At 44.2% G+C, this 19,474-nt stretch overlaps 1 non-coding gene and 1 pseudogene across 1 annotated transcript; both read left to right on the forward strand.

Annotated features, from left to right (window-relative positions):
* Positions 1-16,277: 16,277 nt before the first annotated feature.
* On the forward strand, positions 16,278-16,352 carry Trnas-cga. Its single transcript has one exon. It is a non-coding gene; the product is annotated as a tRNA-Ser (tRNA).
* Positions 16,353-16,893: 541 nt separating this feature from the next.
* On the forward strand, positions 16,894-17,011 carry LOC124790672 (annotated as a pseudogene).
* The last annotated feature ends 2,463 nt before the right edge of the window (positions 17,012-19,474 follow it).

Consider the following 19,474-nt stretch of genomic DNA (forward strand, 5'->3'; position numbering starts at 1 on the left):
AGAGAGAGAGAGGGAGAGGGAGGCGTTCGGGTTGTACACCACCCGTGACACATTTTCAAATATTCGCCATTCTGTTGTTCGCATTATTCCAGTTTGTTTCTCTACTAATACAGCGTATATACAATACTGGCCAGTAAAATTGCTACACCACGAAGATGACTTGCTACAGACGCGAAAGTTAACCGACAGGAAGAAGATGCTGTGATATGCAAATGATTAGCTTTTCATAGCATTCACACAAGGATGGCGCCGGTGGTGACACCTACAACATGCCCACATGAGGAAAGTTTCCAACCGATTTCTCATACACAAACAGCAGTTGACCGACGTTGCCTGGTGAAACATTGTTGTAATGCCTCTTGTAAGGAGGAGAATTGCGTACCACCACATTTCCGACTTCGATAAAGGTCGGATTGTAGCCTATCGCGACTGCGGTTCATCGTATCGCGACATTGCTGCTCGCGTTGGTCGAGATCCAATGACTGTTGGCAGAATATGGAATCGGTGGGTTCAGGAGCGTAATACGGAACGCCGTGCTGGATCCCAACGGCCTCGTACCACTAGCAGTCGAGATGACAGGCATCTTATCCGTGTGGCTGTAACGGATCCTGCAGCCACGTCTCGATCCCAGAGTCAACAGATGTGGACGTTTGCAAGACAACAACCATCTGCACGAACAGTTCGACGACGTTTGCAGCAGCATGGACTATCAGCTCGGAGACCATGGCTGTGGTTACCCTTGACGCTGCATCACAGACAGGAGCGCCTGCGATGGTGTACTCAACGACGAACCTTGCTGCATGAATGGCAAAACGTCATTCTTTCGGATGAATCCAGGTTCTGTTTACAGCATCATGATGGTCGCATCCGTGTTTGGCGACATTGCGGTGAACGCACATTGGAAGCGTGTGTTCGTCATCGCCATACTGGCGTATCGCCCGGCGTGATGGTATGGGGTGCCATTGGTTACACGTCCCGGTCACCTCTTGTTCCCATTGACGGCACTTTCAACAGTGGACGTTGCAATTCAGATGTGTTACGACCCATGGCTCTAACCTTCATTCGATCCCTGCGAAACCCTAAAATTCAGCAGGATAATGTAGGACCACATGTTGCAGGTCCTGTACAGGCCTTTCTGGATACAGAAAATGTTAGACAGCTGCCCTGGCCAGCACATTCTCCAGATCTTTCACCAATTGAAAACGTCTGGTCAATGGTGGCCGAGCAACTGGCTAGTCACAATACGCCAGTCACTACTCTTGATGAACTGTGGTATCGTGTTGAAGCTGCATGGGCTACTGTACCTGTACACGCCATCCAAGCTCTCTTTGACTCGATGCCCAGGCGTATCAAGGCCGTTATTACGGCCAGAGGTGGTTGTTCTGCGTACTGATTTCTCAGGATCTATGCACCCAAATTGCGTGAAAATGTAATCACATGTCAGTTCTAGTATAATATATTTGTCCAATCAATATCCGTTTATCATCTGCATTTCTTCTTGGTGTAGAAATTTTAATGGCAAGTAGTATATGTTAAGTTAAAGCACTTTAGGCTTTTAAACCTTTTTAAAATGAACAAAGAAATGAGGGTTAATTTACATAGTGTTCCAGAAACAAGCCACGTCTAAGCGATCAGTCATCAAATATATTTTTGGACAAACATTTAAAAATGCCTGCTAATGCTATTTGTGGATATTAATACACTAAATTTCAAACAATTTAATGAACCTGCCTGTGGCCAAACATCCGAGAGTTACTCCTAATTGTTCGTGGATTGGGACTGCCTATCTCATTCCCGTATATTGTTTTTTTTCTATTCTTTCTCGTATTAACCCCAGTAAATAATTATTGTCCAATTTGGGCGCTTTTGAACACTGCAGCAGTTGAAAATGAAGGTAATTTATAATGTATTAGTTGCAACCAGATGATTTAATAGGCGTTTGTTTTTCCGTGATGACATTTCAAGATGCCTGGCATCCCATCTTCGGATATTTACATTTATTAACATGTGAACATTGTTCCTTTACTAGCAGCTTTGCAGAATTTTGCAACGGAAGTTTTTAAGACAGCTATTGTAATGCATCGTAAGTAAAGAGAGAATATTCATTAACCGTAAATAAATGGTTGGTCAGTTGGTTTGGGAGTAAAGGGACCAAACTGCTTGGTTATCAGTCCCTCGTAAAATGAACTTACTCTATGCCATTCATATCGATGGGTTACCCCATAAAGATTGACATCATAGGCGCTACAGTTCTGACTATATGCGCAAGAGGTGCTGCTGTCACATCACGTGAAGATCCAACCAGCTAGCTTAAGTTAACGTGCAGCAAATCCGCGGGTCGCCAAACGTTGCCCACGCCTGGTCTAAATCCTTTTATTTCAAAGAGTTTTTCGAATGTGATCATGCATTGATGACTCTGATATGCGAAGTTCAGCAGCTCTATTTCGGATACATTTCATTATAGGCTACTCAACTGTCTGAGCGACGGCGATAAAATAAAAGAAATCAGGGCTCGCATTGAAAAACATAAGTGCTCGTTTTTCCCTCGCGCCGTTAGAGAGCGGAACGGTAGAGAGACACCTTGAAGGTGGTTCATTGAACCCTCTGCCAGGCACTTCATTGTGAACAGCAGAGTAATCACGTAACGTAGATGTAAATGATACATCTTTCCTCCTCCATTTTCTTACAACCGCTAGACCGTGTGTCTTTGACACTGCCTTAAACAAAGGGACGTTTCTCCTGACCATGCAGAATTGCATCACTATGTGCGACCTGGCCAAAGCGATTTCTAAACGCACTCATTATTTCTCTCATTGTTTTTCCCGTCTGTGGATGTTCATGCACCCCCACAAGCGCCACTATCTGCTCGTCAAGAGTTTATCTTATTGACCCATGGCTTCACGACTCAAATAATGCAACACTGAAACAAGGCAATAATGCTGTCAACTTCAATGCAGGATACAAAAAAAAACTATTTATTCGCAAAACTGTACAAAGTCAATTGTAGAATATCTGTCGAGCGAGGACTGAATGCCTTTCGTCGATGAATACCTCCAGACGCGCCTGTGGCGCAAGCTGTGAGAGCACATTTGTGAGGGCGAGGGATCCCACAACCGCCTCAGAGCTTATCTTTGCAGCCTCACTCCAGGTATCAGCGACAGCGATGCTCTGCTTGAAATATGGCGTTCCTGCTTCGAGGCTGAACAGACGTCGATAGGTACTAAAGGAGACGTAAGCAAAACCCAATACATCCTTACGTAGCTCACACCTGCAAAGCAGCGATGAAACTTCTCTCTGTGCTGCTAAGAGATAAGAACACGGCTCTTTCTGAAACGATTCTTTGATGATAACTCGCATCTGCTATTGTGGAGATTAGTAGTGAGCAGAAGCCTGTGCGGATAAAAAAACGCCTCACCTGAATTTTCGCCTCTTAAAGTCGGACCTATCATATCTATTAGGACCACGTGGTGACACCCTGTCACATTTTTGCTACTCTGGCCGGATGAGATCCCTGTGAGAGTCTACAGATGCTATACCAAAGAGCTTGCTCCCCTACCAGCAGTAGTTTAAAGTAGGTCGCTGCAACAACGAAGGGTTCCGGCGATCGGCAAAAACGCGCAGTTCACTACCGCTTTCAGGAACGGTCGTCGAACTGACAAACATAATTATAGGCTGTATTACTTGACGTCAGTCTCTTGCAGAACTACGGAACACGGTCTGTGATCACGCATTATGACATTTCTGGAGAACGAAATCTCCTGTATAAAAACCAACTGAGATTCTGTAAACAGAGACCTTGCGAAATACAGCTCCCTCTCTGTTCGTCCGTAACACTGAGAGCGCCGTATACAAAGGCACACCGGTTGATGTGTTTCTTGTTTCCAGAAAGGCATTGAAAACATTTCCGCACTGTCGTTTAGTGGACAAAATGCGAGCTTACCGAGTGTCGGACAAAATTTGTCAGTGGATTCAGGACTTCCTAAGTGATAGAACTCAATAAGTTATACAGATTTGAAGGTAATATTGTGGCATCAGCCTCTCCTTAGAGTTGACACGATTCTGAGGTGATGGTCGTCCCAGTCGGTATGACGTGGAACGGCGTCCGTCGCTCACGACAACGCAACCCGGTAACTGGTAGAAAAACACAAACTCCTCGCGTGGTTTGGCCATATTTCAGATAGCGTCTTTCGTTATTAATGTCAATATTTCGATAGGGCAGCGCGTCAGAATGTGTAAGCCGCTCTTGCTTCTTCACTGATAAACACGGCAGTTGTATCCCTCGATGACCCGATGACTCCCTTGACCAAACTTTTCAGCTTGTGCGAACTGGCTAACTGTAGTTTTTCTTTTTATTATGGCCGGTTAGATAATGGTGTCGAATATTAATAATATAAAGTCCTGAATCTTCAATTCATCACCCAAGTGACCACACTACGAAATTGCGAGGATGTTAAGTTACTAAATTGTTATTCCGTCGTCGTGACATCGCTACGCAGCGTGTTCAACAACTACACGACGTAATTCCAGAGATAACATATACTTAAGCAATGTACAGAATGCGTCGCAATCTTGGGACAAATCGATGACTGTTTTACTGTTAAATAATCATGAATTCACTTTTCACTTCATAATATTCTAGTAGTCACTAGTACACATAGTAATGTCTATTCAATTACGTAGGCGACACGAAGAGTTAAAGTTTGAATCCAATTTTATCGTTCCGTGTAATTGTCTCTGAGCACGCAGACCGATTTCTCACTCAGGGAATTACTTCCGTTTGCATCAGTAATCCCGTCGTTGACGACAACTTCTGACAACTCGGCGCAGTTGTACGTTCTACATGCTTGCGTTTGTCTGTTACCAACTCGAGACTAATAATCGTTTTTCTGTCGGCGATCTTTCTTTTTCAATGTCCTTGAACGTTCATGCTTAGTCAGTATCACGAAGGCTAAGTCCCATCACAATTCCCACACGATTTAATTTCGTCGCGAATCTCCGTATCCCGTTGTCTTGCTAACTGTAAAGATGACTTTGCTTCAGTATGACTTCTGAATAATAATTCAGTCTATATCGCTAAACTTTCAAGCTTCCGATTAGCTTAAAACAATCTAGTAGCGCTTACATGCTTGCTACTACAGCAATAGTACTAGAGAGCAACTAGATAGCAACTGAAGCTAACATTTCCATTTCCGACTTACATTGCAGGCACACTGAACTTCCTTTTCGATGCGGCTACAGCTCCCTTCTATGGTAAATGTTATCTTTGGCCAATTTATCATCTGGGCTTTCACCCTCGTTATTAATTATTTTTGCAATTCTTTCTTTGTGTTTTTGTTGTGTATCCTATCATATTCTTTCATTCTGTCTCTTTCATGATAAATATTATTTACATGACATTCCTGTTGATCACAAGTGTAAATTTTGTTGTCAGTAGCTGCCCTCATTGTCAGTATGACTAATTTTCCTACTTCTTTTACAACAAAGGGTTGTTTATTAGGGCTTCTATAATTGGAGTGTTACAGTATCTGGAGAATCCTAAGGGATTATTACACACGGTACAGGCACATTAATGTGATCAACGGCTATGTTCGAGGTCAACGTGCAATAATCACTCTCATTGGCAGGTCCATGCACTAGCAATGGAGAGAGGAAAGCGTGTGGGGGTTGGGGGCGCTGAAAACAGTGCAGTCGTGGTGGAAACGCGGAACCGAAGCGATTTATCAGATGTCCAAAAAGGGCAGTATCATTGGCTTTCAGTCCAAGGGTGGAAGCGTTTTCGAAACCGTTAACTTAGAAAAGTTTTGATTAAAGGATGCTGTGTATAGAAAAATGGCATCCAAAACTGGTGTCGACGCAACTGCGATGCATCACATGACAGTGGAGCACGACAGCTGTGGGGATGTATACGGACGAATGTACGTGCAACTGTTACGCAGCTGATCGCCTACATAAACCAAAGAGGCTAGTATCTCCTCAACGGCCGTTCAGCGAACGTAGCTGTGTATGGACCTCTGCAGCAGGCGCCTGGCTCGTGCACCCATGCTGACTGATGTTCTTCAGCGACGAAGGATGGAATTTGCACGTCACTCAGTGCCAACAGGTGTCCTTTTCAGATGAATCACGTTTTATGCCCCATCGGACAGATGGTTGTTGGCGTGTACAGCAATCGTCTGAAAGCAAACACAGTGCAACAATGGCCCGAGGGGTCCAGGCTGGAGGAGGATGTCGGTGATCTCGTCATTCTTGAGGCACAACAGATCATCACAAGTGTGCATCTATCCTTCGGGATCATGTCCATGCCTAAATGAAGTTTTATTTTGCTCGGCACGATGGCTTCTACCAGCAGAATAATGCAGCGTGTCACACAGCTCGCAGTGTACGTGCGTTGTTCAAAGATCACCATGACGAGTATGCCGTACCTCCCCAGCTGCCTAACTCCCAGGATTTAAGCCCAACTGAGAATCTGCGGAATCACCTCAATCGGACTATACGTCCCATGGATCCTTAACTGGAAAACCTAGTGCAGCTGCCCACGGCTCTGAGTCGGCATGGATCCACATTCCTGTCTGTATGTTCCCATGAACCATGCACCTTGCCGTTGGTGGGGAGGCTTGCGTGCCTCAGCGATACAGATGGCCGTACCGTAGGTGCAACCACAACGGAGGGGTATCTGTTGCGAGGCCAGACAAACGTGTGGTTCCTGAAGAGGGGCAGCAGCCTTCTCAGGAGTTGCAGGGGCAACAGTCTGGATGATTGACTGATCTGGCCTTCTAACACTAACCAAAAGGCCTTGCTGTGCTGGTACTGCGAACGGCTGAAAGCAAGGCGAAACTACAGCCGTAATTTTTCCCAAGGGCATGCAGCTTTACTGTATGATTAATTGATTATGGCGTCCTCTTGGGTAAAATATTCCGCAGGTAAAATAGGCACCCATTCGGATCTCTGGGCGGGGATTACTCAAGAGGATGTCGTTATCAGGAGAAAGAAAACTGGCGTTCTACGGATCGGAGCGTGGAATGTCAGATACCTTAATCGGGCAGGTACGTTAGAAAATTTAAAAAGTGAAATGGATAGGTTAAAGTTATATATAGTGGGAATTAGTGGAGTTCGGTGGCAGGAGGAACAAGACTTTTGGTCAGGTGAATACAGGGTTATAAATACAAAATCAAATAGGGGTAATGCAGGAGTAGGTTTAATAATGAATAAAAAAAAATAGGAGTGCGGGTAACTTACTACAAACAGCATAGTGAATACATTATTGTGGCCAAGATAGACACGAAGCCCACGCCTACTACAGTAGTACAAGTTTATATGCCAACTAGCTCTGCAGATGATGAAGAAATTGATGAAATGTATGATGAGATAAAAGAAATTATTCAGGTAGTGAAGGGAGACGAAAATTTAATAGTCATGGGTGACTGGAATTCGAGAGTAGGAAAAGGGAGAGAAGGAAACATAGTGGGTGAATATGGATTGGGGGTGAGAAATGAAAGAGGAAGCCGTCTGGTAGAATTCTGCACAGAGCATAACTTAATCATAGCTAACACTTGGTTCAAGAATTATAAAAGAAGGTTGTATACTTGGAAGAATCCTGGAGATACCAGAAGGTATCGGGTAGATTATATAATGGTAAGAAAGATTTAGGAACCAGGTTTTAAATTGTAAGACATTTCCAGGGGCAGATGTAGACTCTGACCACAATCTATTGGTTATGAACTGTAGATTAAAACTGAAGAAACTGCAAAAAGGTGGCAATTTAAGGAGATGGGACCTGGATAAACTGACTAAACCAGACGTTGTACAGAGTTTCAGGGAGAGCATAAGGGAACGATTGACAGGAATGGGGGAAAGAAATACAGCAGAAGAATAATAGGTAGCTTTGAGGGCTTTATTAGTGAAGGCAGCAGAGGATCGAGTAGGTAAAAAGACGAGGGCTAGTAGGAATCCTTGGGTAGCAGAAGAAATATTGAATTTAATTGATGAAAGGAGAAAATATAAAAATGCAGTAAATGAAGCAGGCAAAAAGGAATACAAACGTCTCAAAAATGAGATCGACAGGAAGTGCAAAATGGCTAAGCAGGGATGGCTAGAGGACAAATGTAAGGATGTAGAGGCTTATCTCACTAGGGGTAAGATAGATACTGCCTACAGGAAAAATAAAGAGACCTTTGGAGAAAAGAGGGCCACTTGCATGAATATCAAGTGCTCAGGTGGAAACCCAGTTCTAAGCAAAGAAGGGAAAGCAGAAAGGTGGAAGGAGTATATAGAGAGTCTATACAAAGGCGATATATTTGAGGACAATATTATGGAAATGGAAGAGGATGTAGATGAAGATGAAATGGGAGATACGATACTGCGTGCAGAGTTTGACAGAGCACTGAAAGACCTGAGTCGAAACAAGGCCCCGGGAGTAGACAACATTCCATTGGAACTACTGATGGCCTTGGGAGAGCCAGTCCTGACAGAACTCTACCATCTGGTGAGCAAGATGTATGAGACGGGCGAAATACCCTCAGACTTCAGGAAGAATATAATAATTCCAATCCCAAAGAAAGCAGGTGTTGACAAACGTGAAAATTACCGAACTATCAGTGTAATAATTCATAGCTGAAAAATACTAACGCGAATTCCTTACAGACGAATGGAAAATCTGGTAGAAGCCGACCTCAGGGAAGATCAGTTTGGATTCCATAGAAATGTTGGAACACGTGAGGCAATACTGACCTTACGACTTATCTTAGAAAATAGATTAAGGAAAGGCAAGCCTACGTTTCTAGCATTTGTAGACTTAGAGAAAGCTTTTGACAATGTTGACTGGAATACTATCTTTCAAATTCTAAAGGTGGCAGGGGGAAAATACAGGGAGCGAATGGCTATTTACAATTTGTACAGAAACCAGATGGCAGTTATAAGAGTCGAGGGACATGAAAGGGAAGCAGTGGTTGGGAAGGGAGTGAGACAGGGTTGTAGTCTCTCCCCGATGTTATTCAATCTGTATATTGAGCAAGCAGTGAAGGAAACAATAGAAACATTTGAAGTAGGTATTAAAATCCATGGAGAAGAAATAAAAACTTTGAGGTTCGCCGATGACATTGTAATTCTGTCAAAGACAGCAAAGGACTTGGAAGAGCAGTTGAACGGAATGGACAGTGTCATGAAAGGAGGGTATAAGATGAACATCAACAAAAGCAAAACGAGGATAATGGAATGTAGTCGAATTAAGTCGGGTGATGCTGAGGGAATTAGATTAGGAAATGAGACACTTAAAGTAGTAAAGGAGTTCTGCTACTTGGGGAGCAAAATAACTGATGATGCTCGAAGTAGAGAGGATATAAAATGTAGACTGGCAATGGCAAGGAAAGCGTTTCTGAAGAAGAGAAATTTGTTAACATCGAGTGTAGATTTGTGTCAGGAAGTCGTTCCTGAAAGTATTTGTATAGAGTGTAGCCATGTATGGAAGTGAAACATGGATGATAAATAGTTTGGACAAGAAGAGAATAGAAGCTTTCGAAATGTGGTGCTACAGAAGAATGCTGAAGATTAGATGGGTAGATCACATAACTAATGAGGAAGTATTGAATAGAATTGGGGGAGAAGAGGAGTTTGTAACACAACTTAACAAGAAGGAGGGACCAGGTGGTAGGACATGTTCTGAGGCATCAAGGGATCACAAATTTAGCATTGGAGGGCAGCGTGGAGGGTAAAAATCGTAGACGGAGACCAAGAGATGAATACAGTAAGCAGATTCAGAAGGATGTAGGTTGCAGTTAGTACTGGGAGATGAAGAAGCTTACACAAGATAGAGTAGCATGGAGAGCTGCATCAAACCAGTCTCAGGACTGAAGACCACAACAACAGCAACAACAACAACGTCCCAGGACATCGCAGACTCTCTTCCTGCACGACTCGCAGTGGTCTGCACCCCAAAAGATGGCTATTCAAGCCTTTGACAGGTGGTGACATTAATCTGACTGCACAGTGTAGGGACCTTTACTGTTTACTATCTAGTGAATAACGTCGGAAGCACACGTATGCTTTTTGCAGCCGATAATACTGCCTCTAGGTAGGTTGCAGCACCAGAAGACTGTAGTGAAGTTCAGGACGACCTGCAGTAGATCTACACTCATGTTCATAAATTAAGGATAATTGCAGAATGTGGTGCCACACAACGTGGCACTACACAAAACTGGCGCTAATAGCATAGGCACATAGGGAACACTCACGACACAGATCTGTAAGTCCACGCTATTGGCGGTAAGTTGAAAAAGCCGTCCCGAAACGCATTTGCTACAAAACGCCACTGGTTCCTGGGCATGTGCCCCGACATCAATATGGGATATGATCACCATGCACACGTACACAGGCCGCACGACGGGTTGGCATACTCTGATCAGGTGGTCGAGCAGCTGCTGGGCTGTAGCCTCCCATTCTTGCACCAGTGCCTGTCGGGGCTCCTGAAGTGTCGTAGGGGTTTGAAGACGTGCAGTGATACGTCGACCGAGAGCATCCCAGACGTGCTCGATGGGGTTTAGGTCTGGAGAACAGGCAGGCCACTCCATTCGCCTGATATCTTCTGTTTCAAGGTACTCTCCTCCACGATGACAGCTCGGTGGGGCCGTGCGTTATCATCCATCAGGAGGAAGGAGGGACCCACTGCACCCCTGAAAAGGCGGACATACTGATTGAAAAATGACGTCCCTATACACTCGACTTGTTACAGTTCCTCTGTCAAGGACATGGAGGGTTGTACGTGCACCAATCATAAATCCACTCCACACCATCAAACCACGACCTCCATACAGGTCCCTTTCAAGGACATTAAGGGGTTGGTATCTGGTTCCTGGTTCACGCCAGATGAAAACCGGCGAGAATCACTGTTAAGACTATACCTGGACTCGTCCGTGAACATGACCTGGGACCACTGTTCCAACGACCACGTACTGTGTTCTTGACACCAGGCTTTACGGGCTCTCCTGTGACCAGGGGTCAGTGAAATGCACATTGCAGTTCTCCGGGCGAATAAATCATGTGTGTTCAGTCGTCTGTAGACTGTGTGTCAGGAGACAACTGTTCCAGTGGCTGCGGTAAGGTCCCAAGCAAGGCTACCTGCAATACTCCGTGGCCGTCTGCGGGCACTGGTGGTGAGTTATCGGTCTTCTTGTGGTGTTGTACACTGTGGACGTTCCGTACTGTAGCGCCTGGACACGCTTCCTATCTGCTATAATCGTTGCCATAATCCTGAGATCACACTTTGTGGCACACGGAGGGCCCGTGCTACGACCTGCTGTGTTTCACCAGCCTCCAGTCGTTCTAGTATTCTACCCCTCATAACGTCATCAATATGTGTTCTTTAAGCCATTTGCAACACAGTCACCATTAGCACGTCTGAAAACGTCTGCACACTTACTCGCTGCACCGTACTCTGACATGTACCAACACACCTCTGCGTATGTGGACTGCAGCCAGAGCCACCGTGCGACGACCGCAGGCCAAATGCACCGCCTGGTCATACCCCGAGGTGATTTAAACCCGAAAACCGCCCACCAGAGCGTTGTTTCACCATGTATCAGCATTATCCTTAATTTATGAGCATGAGCATAGGACTGGTTTAGGGACTGTCAGTTAACCCTGAACGTAAATAATGTAACATATTGTATGTAAATATGGGAACAGATCCAATACTGTTCGCTTAGGATTCACAGCATAGATAGAAACGACCCAGTTAAGAGCGACACACTTCATCACTGAACTGTTTAGTAAGCGCGAGAGAGTTACGGAGATATTCTGTAAATTTCAGTAGCAGTGGCTACACGAGAGGTGTTGCGCATCACGGAGAGGTTTGCTGTTGAATCTCTGTGACCGCACGTTCGAAGAAGAATCGGGTAACATTTTACTTCCTCCCATAAATGTCTCGTGAAATCACTGCGACGAGAAAATCCGAGATAATAGAGCTCATATGGTAGTTTACGACGACCTTTCATCCCACGCACCATTTGCCAGTGGAAAAGAAAAGGGATAAAATGATCATTACCCTCAGCCACACACCGTAAGGCGGCGTGCAGAGTATAGAGATAGATAACTGTAAAATCGCCGTAAACCACCTCTGTAGAAGGAACTTCATGCAGAAGATAATGGCCGTCTTGTTTATATAGCTCAAAATGATCGTTGGACGAAAAAGCAATTGCTTACAACCAAGCAGCGTACTTCGCTTCAACGTCAATCACAAGCAGGCACTTCTTTGGGGCTCAAGCTAATACTCTCTGTGCAACACCCTTGTCTCTTGTATATTCTTTTACCATTATGGTAAAAGAGTGTGCACGTCGGTAAGATGGGTGTTCATTCGAAATATACCATTAGAATTATAACGGGCACCTTGACATCAACTCCTCTACCGTGGCTGTCTGCTCTTAGTAACATTCCTCCACCACACTTGAGACGACCTGTGAATGGGAAATGATTAATAACTTAGAGTTTACCCGAGGACTACCTATCCAGTAAATTGTTCTCAGTCCGCCCAACATTCAGCTCAAGTAAAGGTAACCATTCTGGACAGTTCGTGAGACCCAGCCACTCAAGACTGAAGATGTGTGGCAGGACACATGGAAAAACAACACTAGCATATTTCGTCATGCCGTCGAAGACTCCGCAAGTATATTAGGTATGCAACTGCCTAGAACAACCTGGTGTCAGCTAACAGAATGCGAAGAACTTAGTCCTTCACTTAGAAATGGGGTCTTTTAGACTCGCCATTGTATGTCTGTGAAGCTTCAGAACAGACCATTGACCACACTGTAGAGGTCTGTCAAAAGAGATGTTCAGTGGAGACTGAAAGGATATCATCAATGATTCTCCAACAATATTGGAATGGATAGACTCTCTTGACATCACTCTACAAGGTCATTTGAGACCAGAGCTCGCATATCTCTTTTGTACTTTGTTGCGTAAAATTGCTCGAAATTGCGTATGTATATCTACACGATAAAATAAATAATAATCAATCAGCAAAACCACTTGACGACAATAATGAGTTTGTTTTGGATGCAGTGCCCTCACAGTCGAAGGAATTTCAAGAATTTTTACATCTGTCACTATCAAATAAACTAATTAAACTAATTTGTCCAGCTTCAAACTTTCATTTTAACAAATTTGATCTGGCAGTTTTGTGTCACCCATGTGAATACACTTTTTATATGTAAAACAAGTCACTGTACCTTTGGTTTTGACCTTTCCATAAAAAAAGCCAGATTTGTCAGAACTTCGAGTTCAATTTGACATCTGGGATTATTGTACGAGAATCACGTTGCTTCACTCTACACGAAATTTTCCCTATATTGTTAACATTACTCACTCACTCTGAGTAGTCTTAGCTCTGATGCACAACTTAGCTGGACACTTACGCCAGAGGTGTAACAAGGCTGGAGAAACTCGGACTTTTCCCCATGGTCCCTGTGAATGAGGAGCCCCTAGTGCCCAAAAGAAATAAAAGAAAATAGCAACAAAAAATTAAACGGAGAAACATGTAGAATCGAACATTCAAATTCCTATATTAAAATAATCAAAGGTGGTTTTGAAAATCAATCTGACATCAAGACATCCAAACAAATACTCAACGATAGTTAAATCCACGTTTCCAGAGGCATGAAATACAAGTGCATGCCCCCACCAGCACACACATACCTCTAGTGACGTGTGGAAACACCCTACTTGCACACTTTCATGCCAACTTAACGCGTAAAGCCTTTAACTCTCTTGCAAAAAGTCATTTCCCCCATCATTACACACGAGCTTCAGAAGCTGTCGTTAGGAGGATCTGCAAACCAATATGGAGTCTGTCACATCGAGTCACGCGTCGTTTTGATGTCGCCTCCCACAGCGGCTGCTGGTAAGAAGGAAGAGTGGAAGTAGCTGGGTAAGAAGAACAAACATTAAAACCTGCATGCCTCGTTGCCTGGCTACCGCCACTCTTCCCTCTACGAGCAGCAGCTGTGAGAGACATCAAAACGACGTGTCACTCAATGCAACAGACGCCATTTCGTCGTGTTTTGCTGTTTTTGTATTACAACTTGCTGATGCCGTTTCGAGGGAATGATGCATTGAAGATTTGTCACAAACACTTCACTCTTGGTACAATTTCTCATAACTAAATACCAGTTAATGTGGCATCGGCGAAAAAAGCCTTCATTAGATAACGAAGGAGAACAACAATGTTAACTCATTGAGCACTATGCTCGTACACCATACGGACGCGCATGTATTCCGTTAAGAGCGGAGCTTTTCATTGCTCTGAAATACGTTTTCCCGCACACTACGCGACCGCCTGCTGTAGGATAGCCGTAGTAGTTCATATTTTGTCCACTAAATGACGCAGGAGTCGATTTACAAGTGTGCCTTTACTGAACACGTTGTAGGAACATCAGACACTAGCTGTCGGAACTGTCATGAAGGCTCAGAACAAAGAAGCTAAAACAATTTTTTTTGAAGTGCCCTATTCTAGCGCTAGAATGGAAAAATAAACGTGATTTATTCTGTCTCTCCACAGAGCATCAGGCAACCACCAAAGAGGTTGTTGTACTTTCGAATGGGGTTTTACAATAACAATTAGCCATACATTGTCGTAGAATGTAACATGAACAGAATTGGTGTAGATCATGTCAATCACCTTTACAGCCACTACCCATTCGCAAGCAAAAACAATGAAGTGATGGGAAAAACTTTTCTTTAATGTTCTCCTAATGTCTTCTGTGAATGGTTTTATTTTGACTTGGTACCTGCAAGAGGAGGCATTAGATCATTGGAGCCAGCACCAACCATCTGCCTAGATAGAAATTCTAATCATCATTTTCCAGAAAAATTACCACTCACAGCCGACAAAGCAAACGCCACTTGCTACTACAAAGTTTTCTCTGACAAAGGAAAGAAAGACACTACTTAAAGAAATCAGGTGCTGGTGCAAAGAAGCAATATTGGACTTAAAAAACAACATTGTTTTCAGCATTAACATTTGGAAGTATATAATGTGTAAATCACATGTAATCGTTTTTTGTCGCAAGAAATGAAATATTGTTTTTTTTATTTCTACTATATATCTTAGTGAGAAAATGTATAACTTTTACCAGGATGAGTTTTTTTCGTGTTTTTAACACCCTGGTATACCACTACTGACGCAAACACATATACAAGCAAGTTTTAACCTGTAAAGTACGGGGTTTAAAATGATGCTAGACATGTGCCTCTAACACGCTTGGCTATTGTGGAAGAGGGAAGACTGCAGTGTTGAGTGTGTTAAAGTGATACATACCATGCCTTCGTCATAGCATAATTGTGTATTAGACGGATTGGGGAGTCGAAGGAGACAGGTTCACATCCTGTCATAGACTAATTTTGTTTTCATTTCAGCGTTTTTAAGACATTCTGTAATCCTTCTTATAAATCTAATACAACTATGTTCTGCAATATTAGTTGATACTTACATATCACAGAGTACTATCTCAAGAACGAGAGAGTTGTGCATAAATGCAATTTATTTATGAACACCCCATAATAGTTAATTACAATGAGTAATCACAACCAAACGACTGCTAAGGGCGTCTATATCCATACTTTGTTTTTAGCTCGGATGCAGAATGGAGAGTCGAAGATTTCACAGTATTATTGTTCTGTGGTTTACAGTGCACACATGAATTATTTAGCAAACGGTTCACTGTTCCTGTTAATTACCGCGAGTGCCTATCATTATGTGACTTGAATGAGATTTTCACTCTGCAACGGAGTGTGCGCTGATATGAAACTTCCTGGCGGATTAAAACTGTGTGCCGGACCGAGGGTCGAACTCGGGATCTTTGCCTTTCATGGGCAAGTGCTCTATCAGCACACATATTGCTGCAGAGTGAAAATCTCATTCTGGAAACATCCCCCAGGCTGTAGCTAAGCCAAGTCTCCGCAATATACTTTCTTCCAGGAGTGCTAGTTCTGCAAGTTTCACAGAAGAGCTTCTGTGAAGTTTGGAAGGTAGGAGATGAGGTACTGGCAGAAAAATGTTCAAATGTGTGTGAATTCCTAAGGGACCAAACTGCTGAGGTCAGCGGTCCCTAGACCTACACACTACTTACACTGACTTATGATAAGAACAACACACATACACACCCATGCCCAAGGGAGGATTCGAACCTCCAGCGGGAGGGGCCGTGCAATCTGTGACATGTCGCCTCAAACCGCGTGGCCACTCGGCGCGGCGAGATACAGACAGAATTGAGGCCATGAGGACGGGTCGTGAGGCGTGCTTGGATAGCTCAGTTGGTAGAGCACTTGCCCGCGAAAGGCAAAGGTCCCGAGTTCGAGTCTCGGTCCGGCACACAGTTTTCATCCGCCAGGAAGTTTTATATCAGCGCACACGCCGCTGCAGAGTGAAAATCTCATTCTGGAAACATCCCCCAGGCTGTGGCTAAGGCATGTCTCCGCAATATCATTTCTTCCAGGAGTGCTGGTTCTGCAAGTTTCGCAGAAGAGCTTCTGTGAAGTTTGGAAGGTAGGAGACGAGGTACTGGCAGAAGTAAAGCTGTGAGGACGGGTCGTGAGTAGTGCCGGGTGGCTCAGATGGTAGAGCCTCTTGCCTGCGAAAGAAAAAGTTTCCTTCCGTGATTTTCCAAATAGCTTCAGGGAAATGCCGGGGTGATCACTTCGAAAGGGCACGGCCTATTTCCTTCCCCATCCTTCTCTAATCCTATGGGACCGATGACATTCCCCAAACCAACCAACGAATCTGATCAGAAGCCGAGGAATGAAACTGCTGCAAGTGAAACGACCAGCTGTGACATTTACATTCTTGCTTATCAAAAATATTAAGACTTGTTTTCCGAATATGTTACGACTTCTGAGGGTGTAGTAAGGTAGGAAGGCAACGGCCTTGCCGCAGTGGATACACCGGTTCCCGTGAGATCACCGAAGTTAAGCGCTGTCGGGCGTGGTCGGCACTTGGATGGGTGACCATCCAGGCCGCCATGCGCTGTTGCCATTTTTCGGAGTGCACTCAGCCTCGTGATGCCAATTGAGGAGCTACTCGACCGAATAGTAGCGGCTTCGGTCAAGAATACCATCATAACGACCGGGAGAGCGGTTTGCTGACCCCACGCCCCTCCCATCCGCATCCTCCGCTGAGGATAACACGGCGGTCGGATGGTCCCGGTAGGCCACTCGTGGCCTGAAGACGAAGTGTAGTAAGGTGGGAACCTAGGAGTACAGCTTAAATCGCTACGAGTAACATCAGCAGTAATGGCATAGATGTTCCTTGCTTGTTGCAAATATATAACTGTTTATTTCGGAATATGTCGCGATTCTCGAGGCCATGGTTAGGCAGGAATCTGCGAGTACAACTTAAATTGCTGAGAGCGAAATTTTTTGCTGTTGTTTCTGTTGGCGAGGTTCCACTTACCCACTGGAGAAGGTAGTGTCAGTGTCACGCTCAGCGTACTCGAAATGTCCTGACGTATCAAGGTGGTTAGAGTATTCTAACCTTCCCGTACAATACACGTGCACGTCATTTTGATATCACTTCCGAGTCTGCCCTCCAGAGCCACGCTGGCTTTAAACTCGCGTGGCCAGGAACCACGCAGACTGTAACGTTTGCTCATTCTGCTCTCGCTTATTCGACAGCACATGTCTCGGATCATTTGTTTATGTGCATGAAAAGTTAGTTAGCCACATGACAGAATATGCTCTTAGTCTTCAACAAGTAAATAGATGCCACCGTGAGTGGCAGATTATTTTAAACCTTGTGATAAGGATCTCATTCTAACATTTAGCAGTTCCTTATAGTCACTTGCGTGTAAAAGTGTAACAGTGTAAGACCGCATCATTTTATGTTACAAAACAGATTTGAAAAGTATTGGACTCGCTGAGGTTCATTTTACGGCAGAACAGTCAAAAATTTATTTTGGCGTTAGAGATTTAAAGTTACTCTTGGCGCTACTTCAAACGCACATACACACAACCGCGTTCATATCGGCGCAGTCTCTCTGTAATGGCTTTTCTGCACAGTAGTACAACGTCTGATTACAAAATTAAGTCTCGTGACGGTAAAAGAAATGTTATATTTACAGCACCTGTGACTAATCACAACACTGACTAACTCTAAAAATAAAAAAAAGCAGAACTGGTGAGACAAAAATATTACATTCCAATATACCATCAGTGTACTGTGGATAGAATCCAGTGCTTCACATAAAAATTTAGAAATTGCGCTGTGTGTGTTGCAGTAACGATATAATGCCTCCAGTTGCCAGATTTGCAATGTTACTCGTAACTGAATTCAATCTACCAGAGCATCTCTCAACCCACGTATTTTGTATTCAGTCAGAAATGTGGCTTACAGTGAATTAAAAATTAATTCACTCATTCGGAAACGATTTTTGAACGAAATATCGTCCTCGACAAATGGTTCAAATGGCTCTGAGCACTATGGGACTTAACTGCTGAGGTCATCAGTCCCCTATAACTTAGAACTACTTAAACCTAACTAACCTAAGGACATCACACACATCCATGCCCGAGGCAGGATTCGAACCTGCGACCGCAGCGGTCGCGCGGTTCCAGACTGTAGCGCCTAGGACCGATCGACCACTCCGGCCGGCTCGTCCTCGACAGATAGCCCACTTATTAGTATACTGGATTCCCTTATTAGTGTACTGGATGCCCCCAGTCGATTCCTGTGAGTTACCTATCTCAGTACCTAACATTTGTGAGTTTTTTCTCCTTTGCCGACGCCACTATAAATTCATCAGGTAACAGCTGCGCATCCATTTTGACTCCCATACGAATAACTTCACTTCTTGCCACGCTGAAAGTCGTGTAAGTAACTTTTCCAATTTTGGTGCGTGTAAAGGCTAACTTCCTAAGGTACTGGTGGAGGCATACACATATAAGTAAGTAATGCCTATGAAAGCCGGCTTAACAGACGATAGTAGTAGGGAGATGGCGGTGTCACTCCACTTTAGATATCAAATTGATATGCAAATTAATTAAATTGATCAATTAATCACCCCCAGCCCACCCTCGCCCTCGACCACGACCACTCCCAGACCACCACCCCCGAATGACGTCACGTGATTTTCTCAGCCTCCACGTGGGCCCCAGCCCCTCCCCCTCCACCAACCTATTCTATTGGCGGAAATTTTGAATTTTTCCGGGAATTTCTTTGTCCCAGGTCTGTTCTGACGTCCTACCCCACCCTCCACCTAGGAAGTAGCGGTAAATTAAATTGGTGGTACCCTTTTCGGGACTCGAGCCCTGGTCCTCCTGGACGAAAAGCCCAATTGCACCCACCTAACACATTTATATCATCAGACACGCTTGTAACTGACGAGAAATTAAAGAATGGCGTGTCTTTCCAGGACTCGAACCCTCATTCTACTGGAGGGATATCCCTAGTGCATCCCCCCCCCCCCCTCCCAAACACAAAGAGACTAACCATATTCAGGAG

Source organism: Schistocerca piceifrons, chromosome 3, assembly GCF_021461385.2.
Source record: "Schistocerca piceifrons isolate TAMUIC-IGC-003096 chromosome 3, iqSchPice1.1, whole genome shotgun sequence".
Classification (NCBI taxonomy): Eukaryota; Metazoa; Arthropoda; class Insecta; order Orthoptera; family Acrididae; genus Schistocerca; species Schistocerca piceifrons.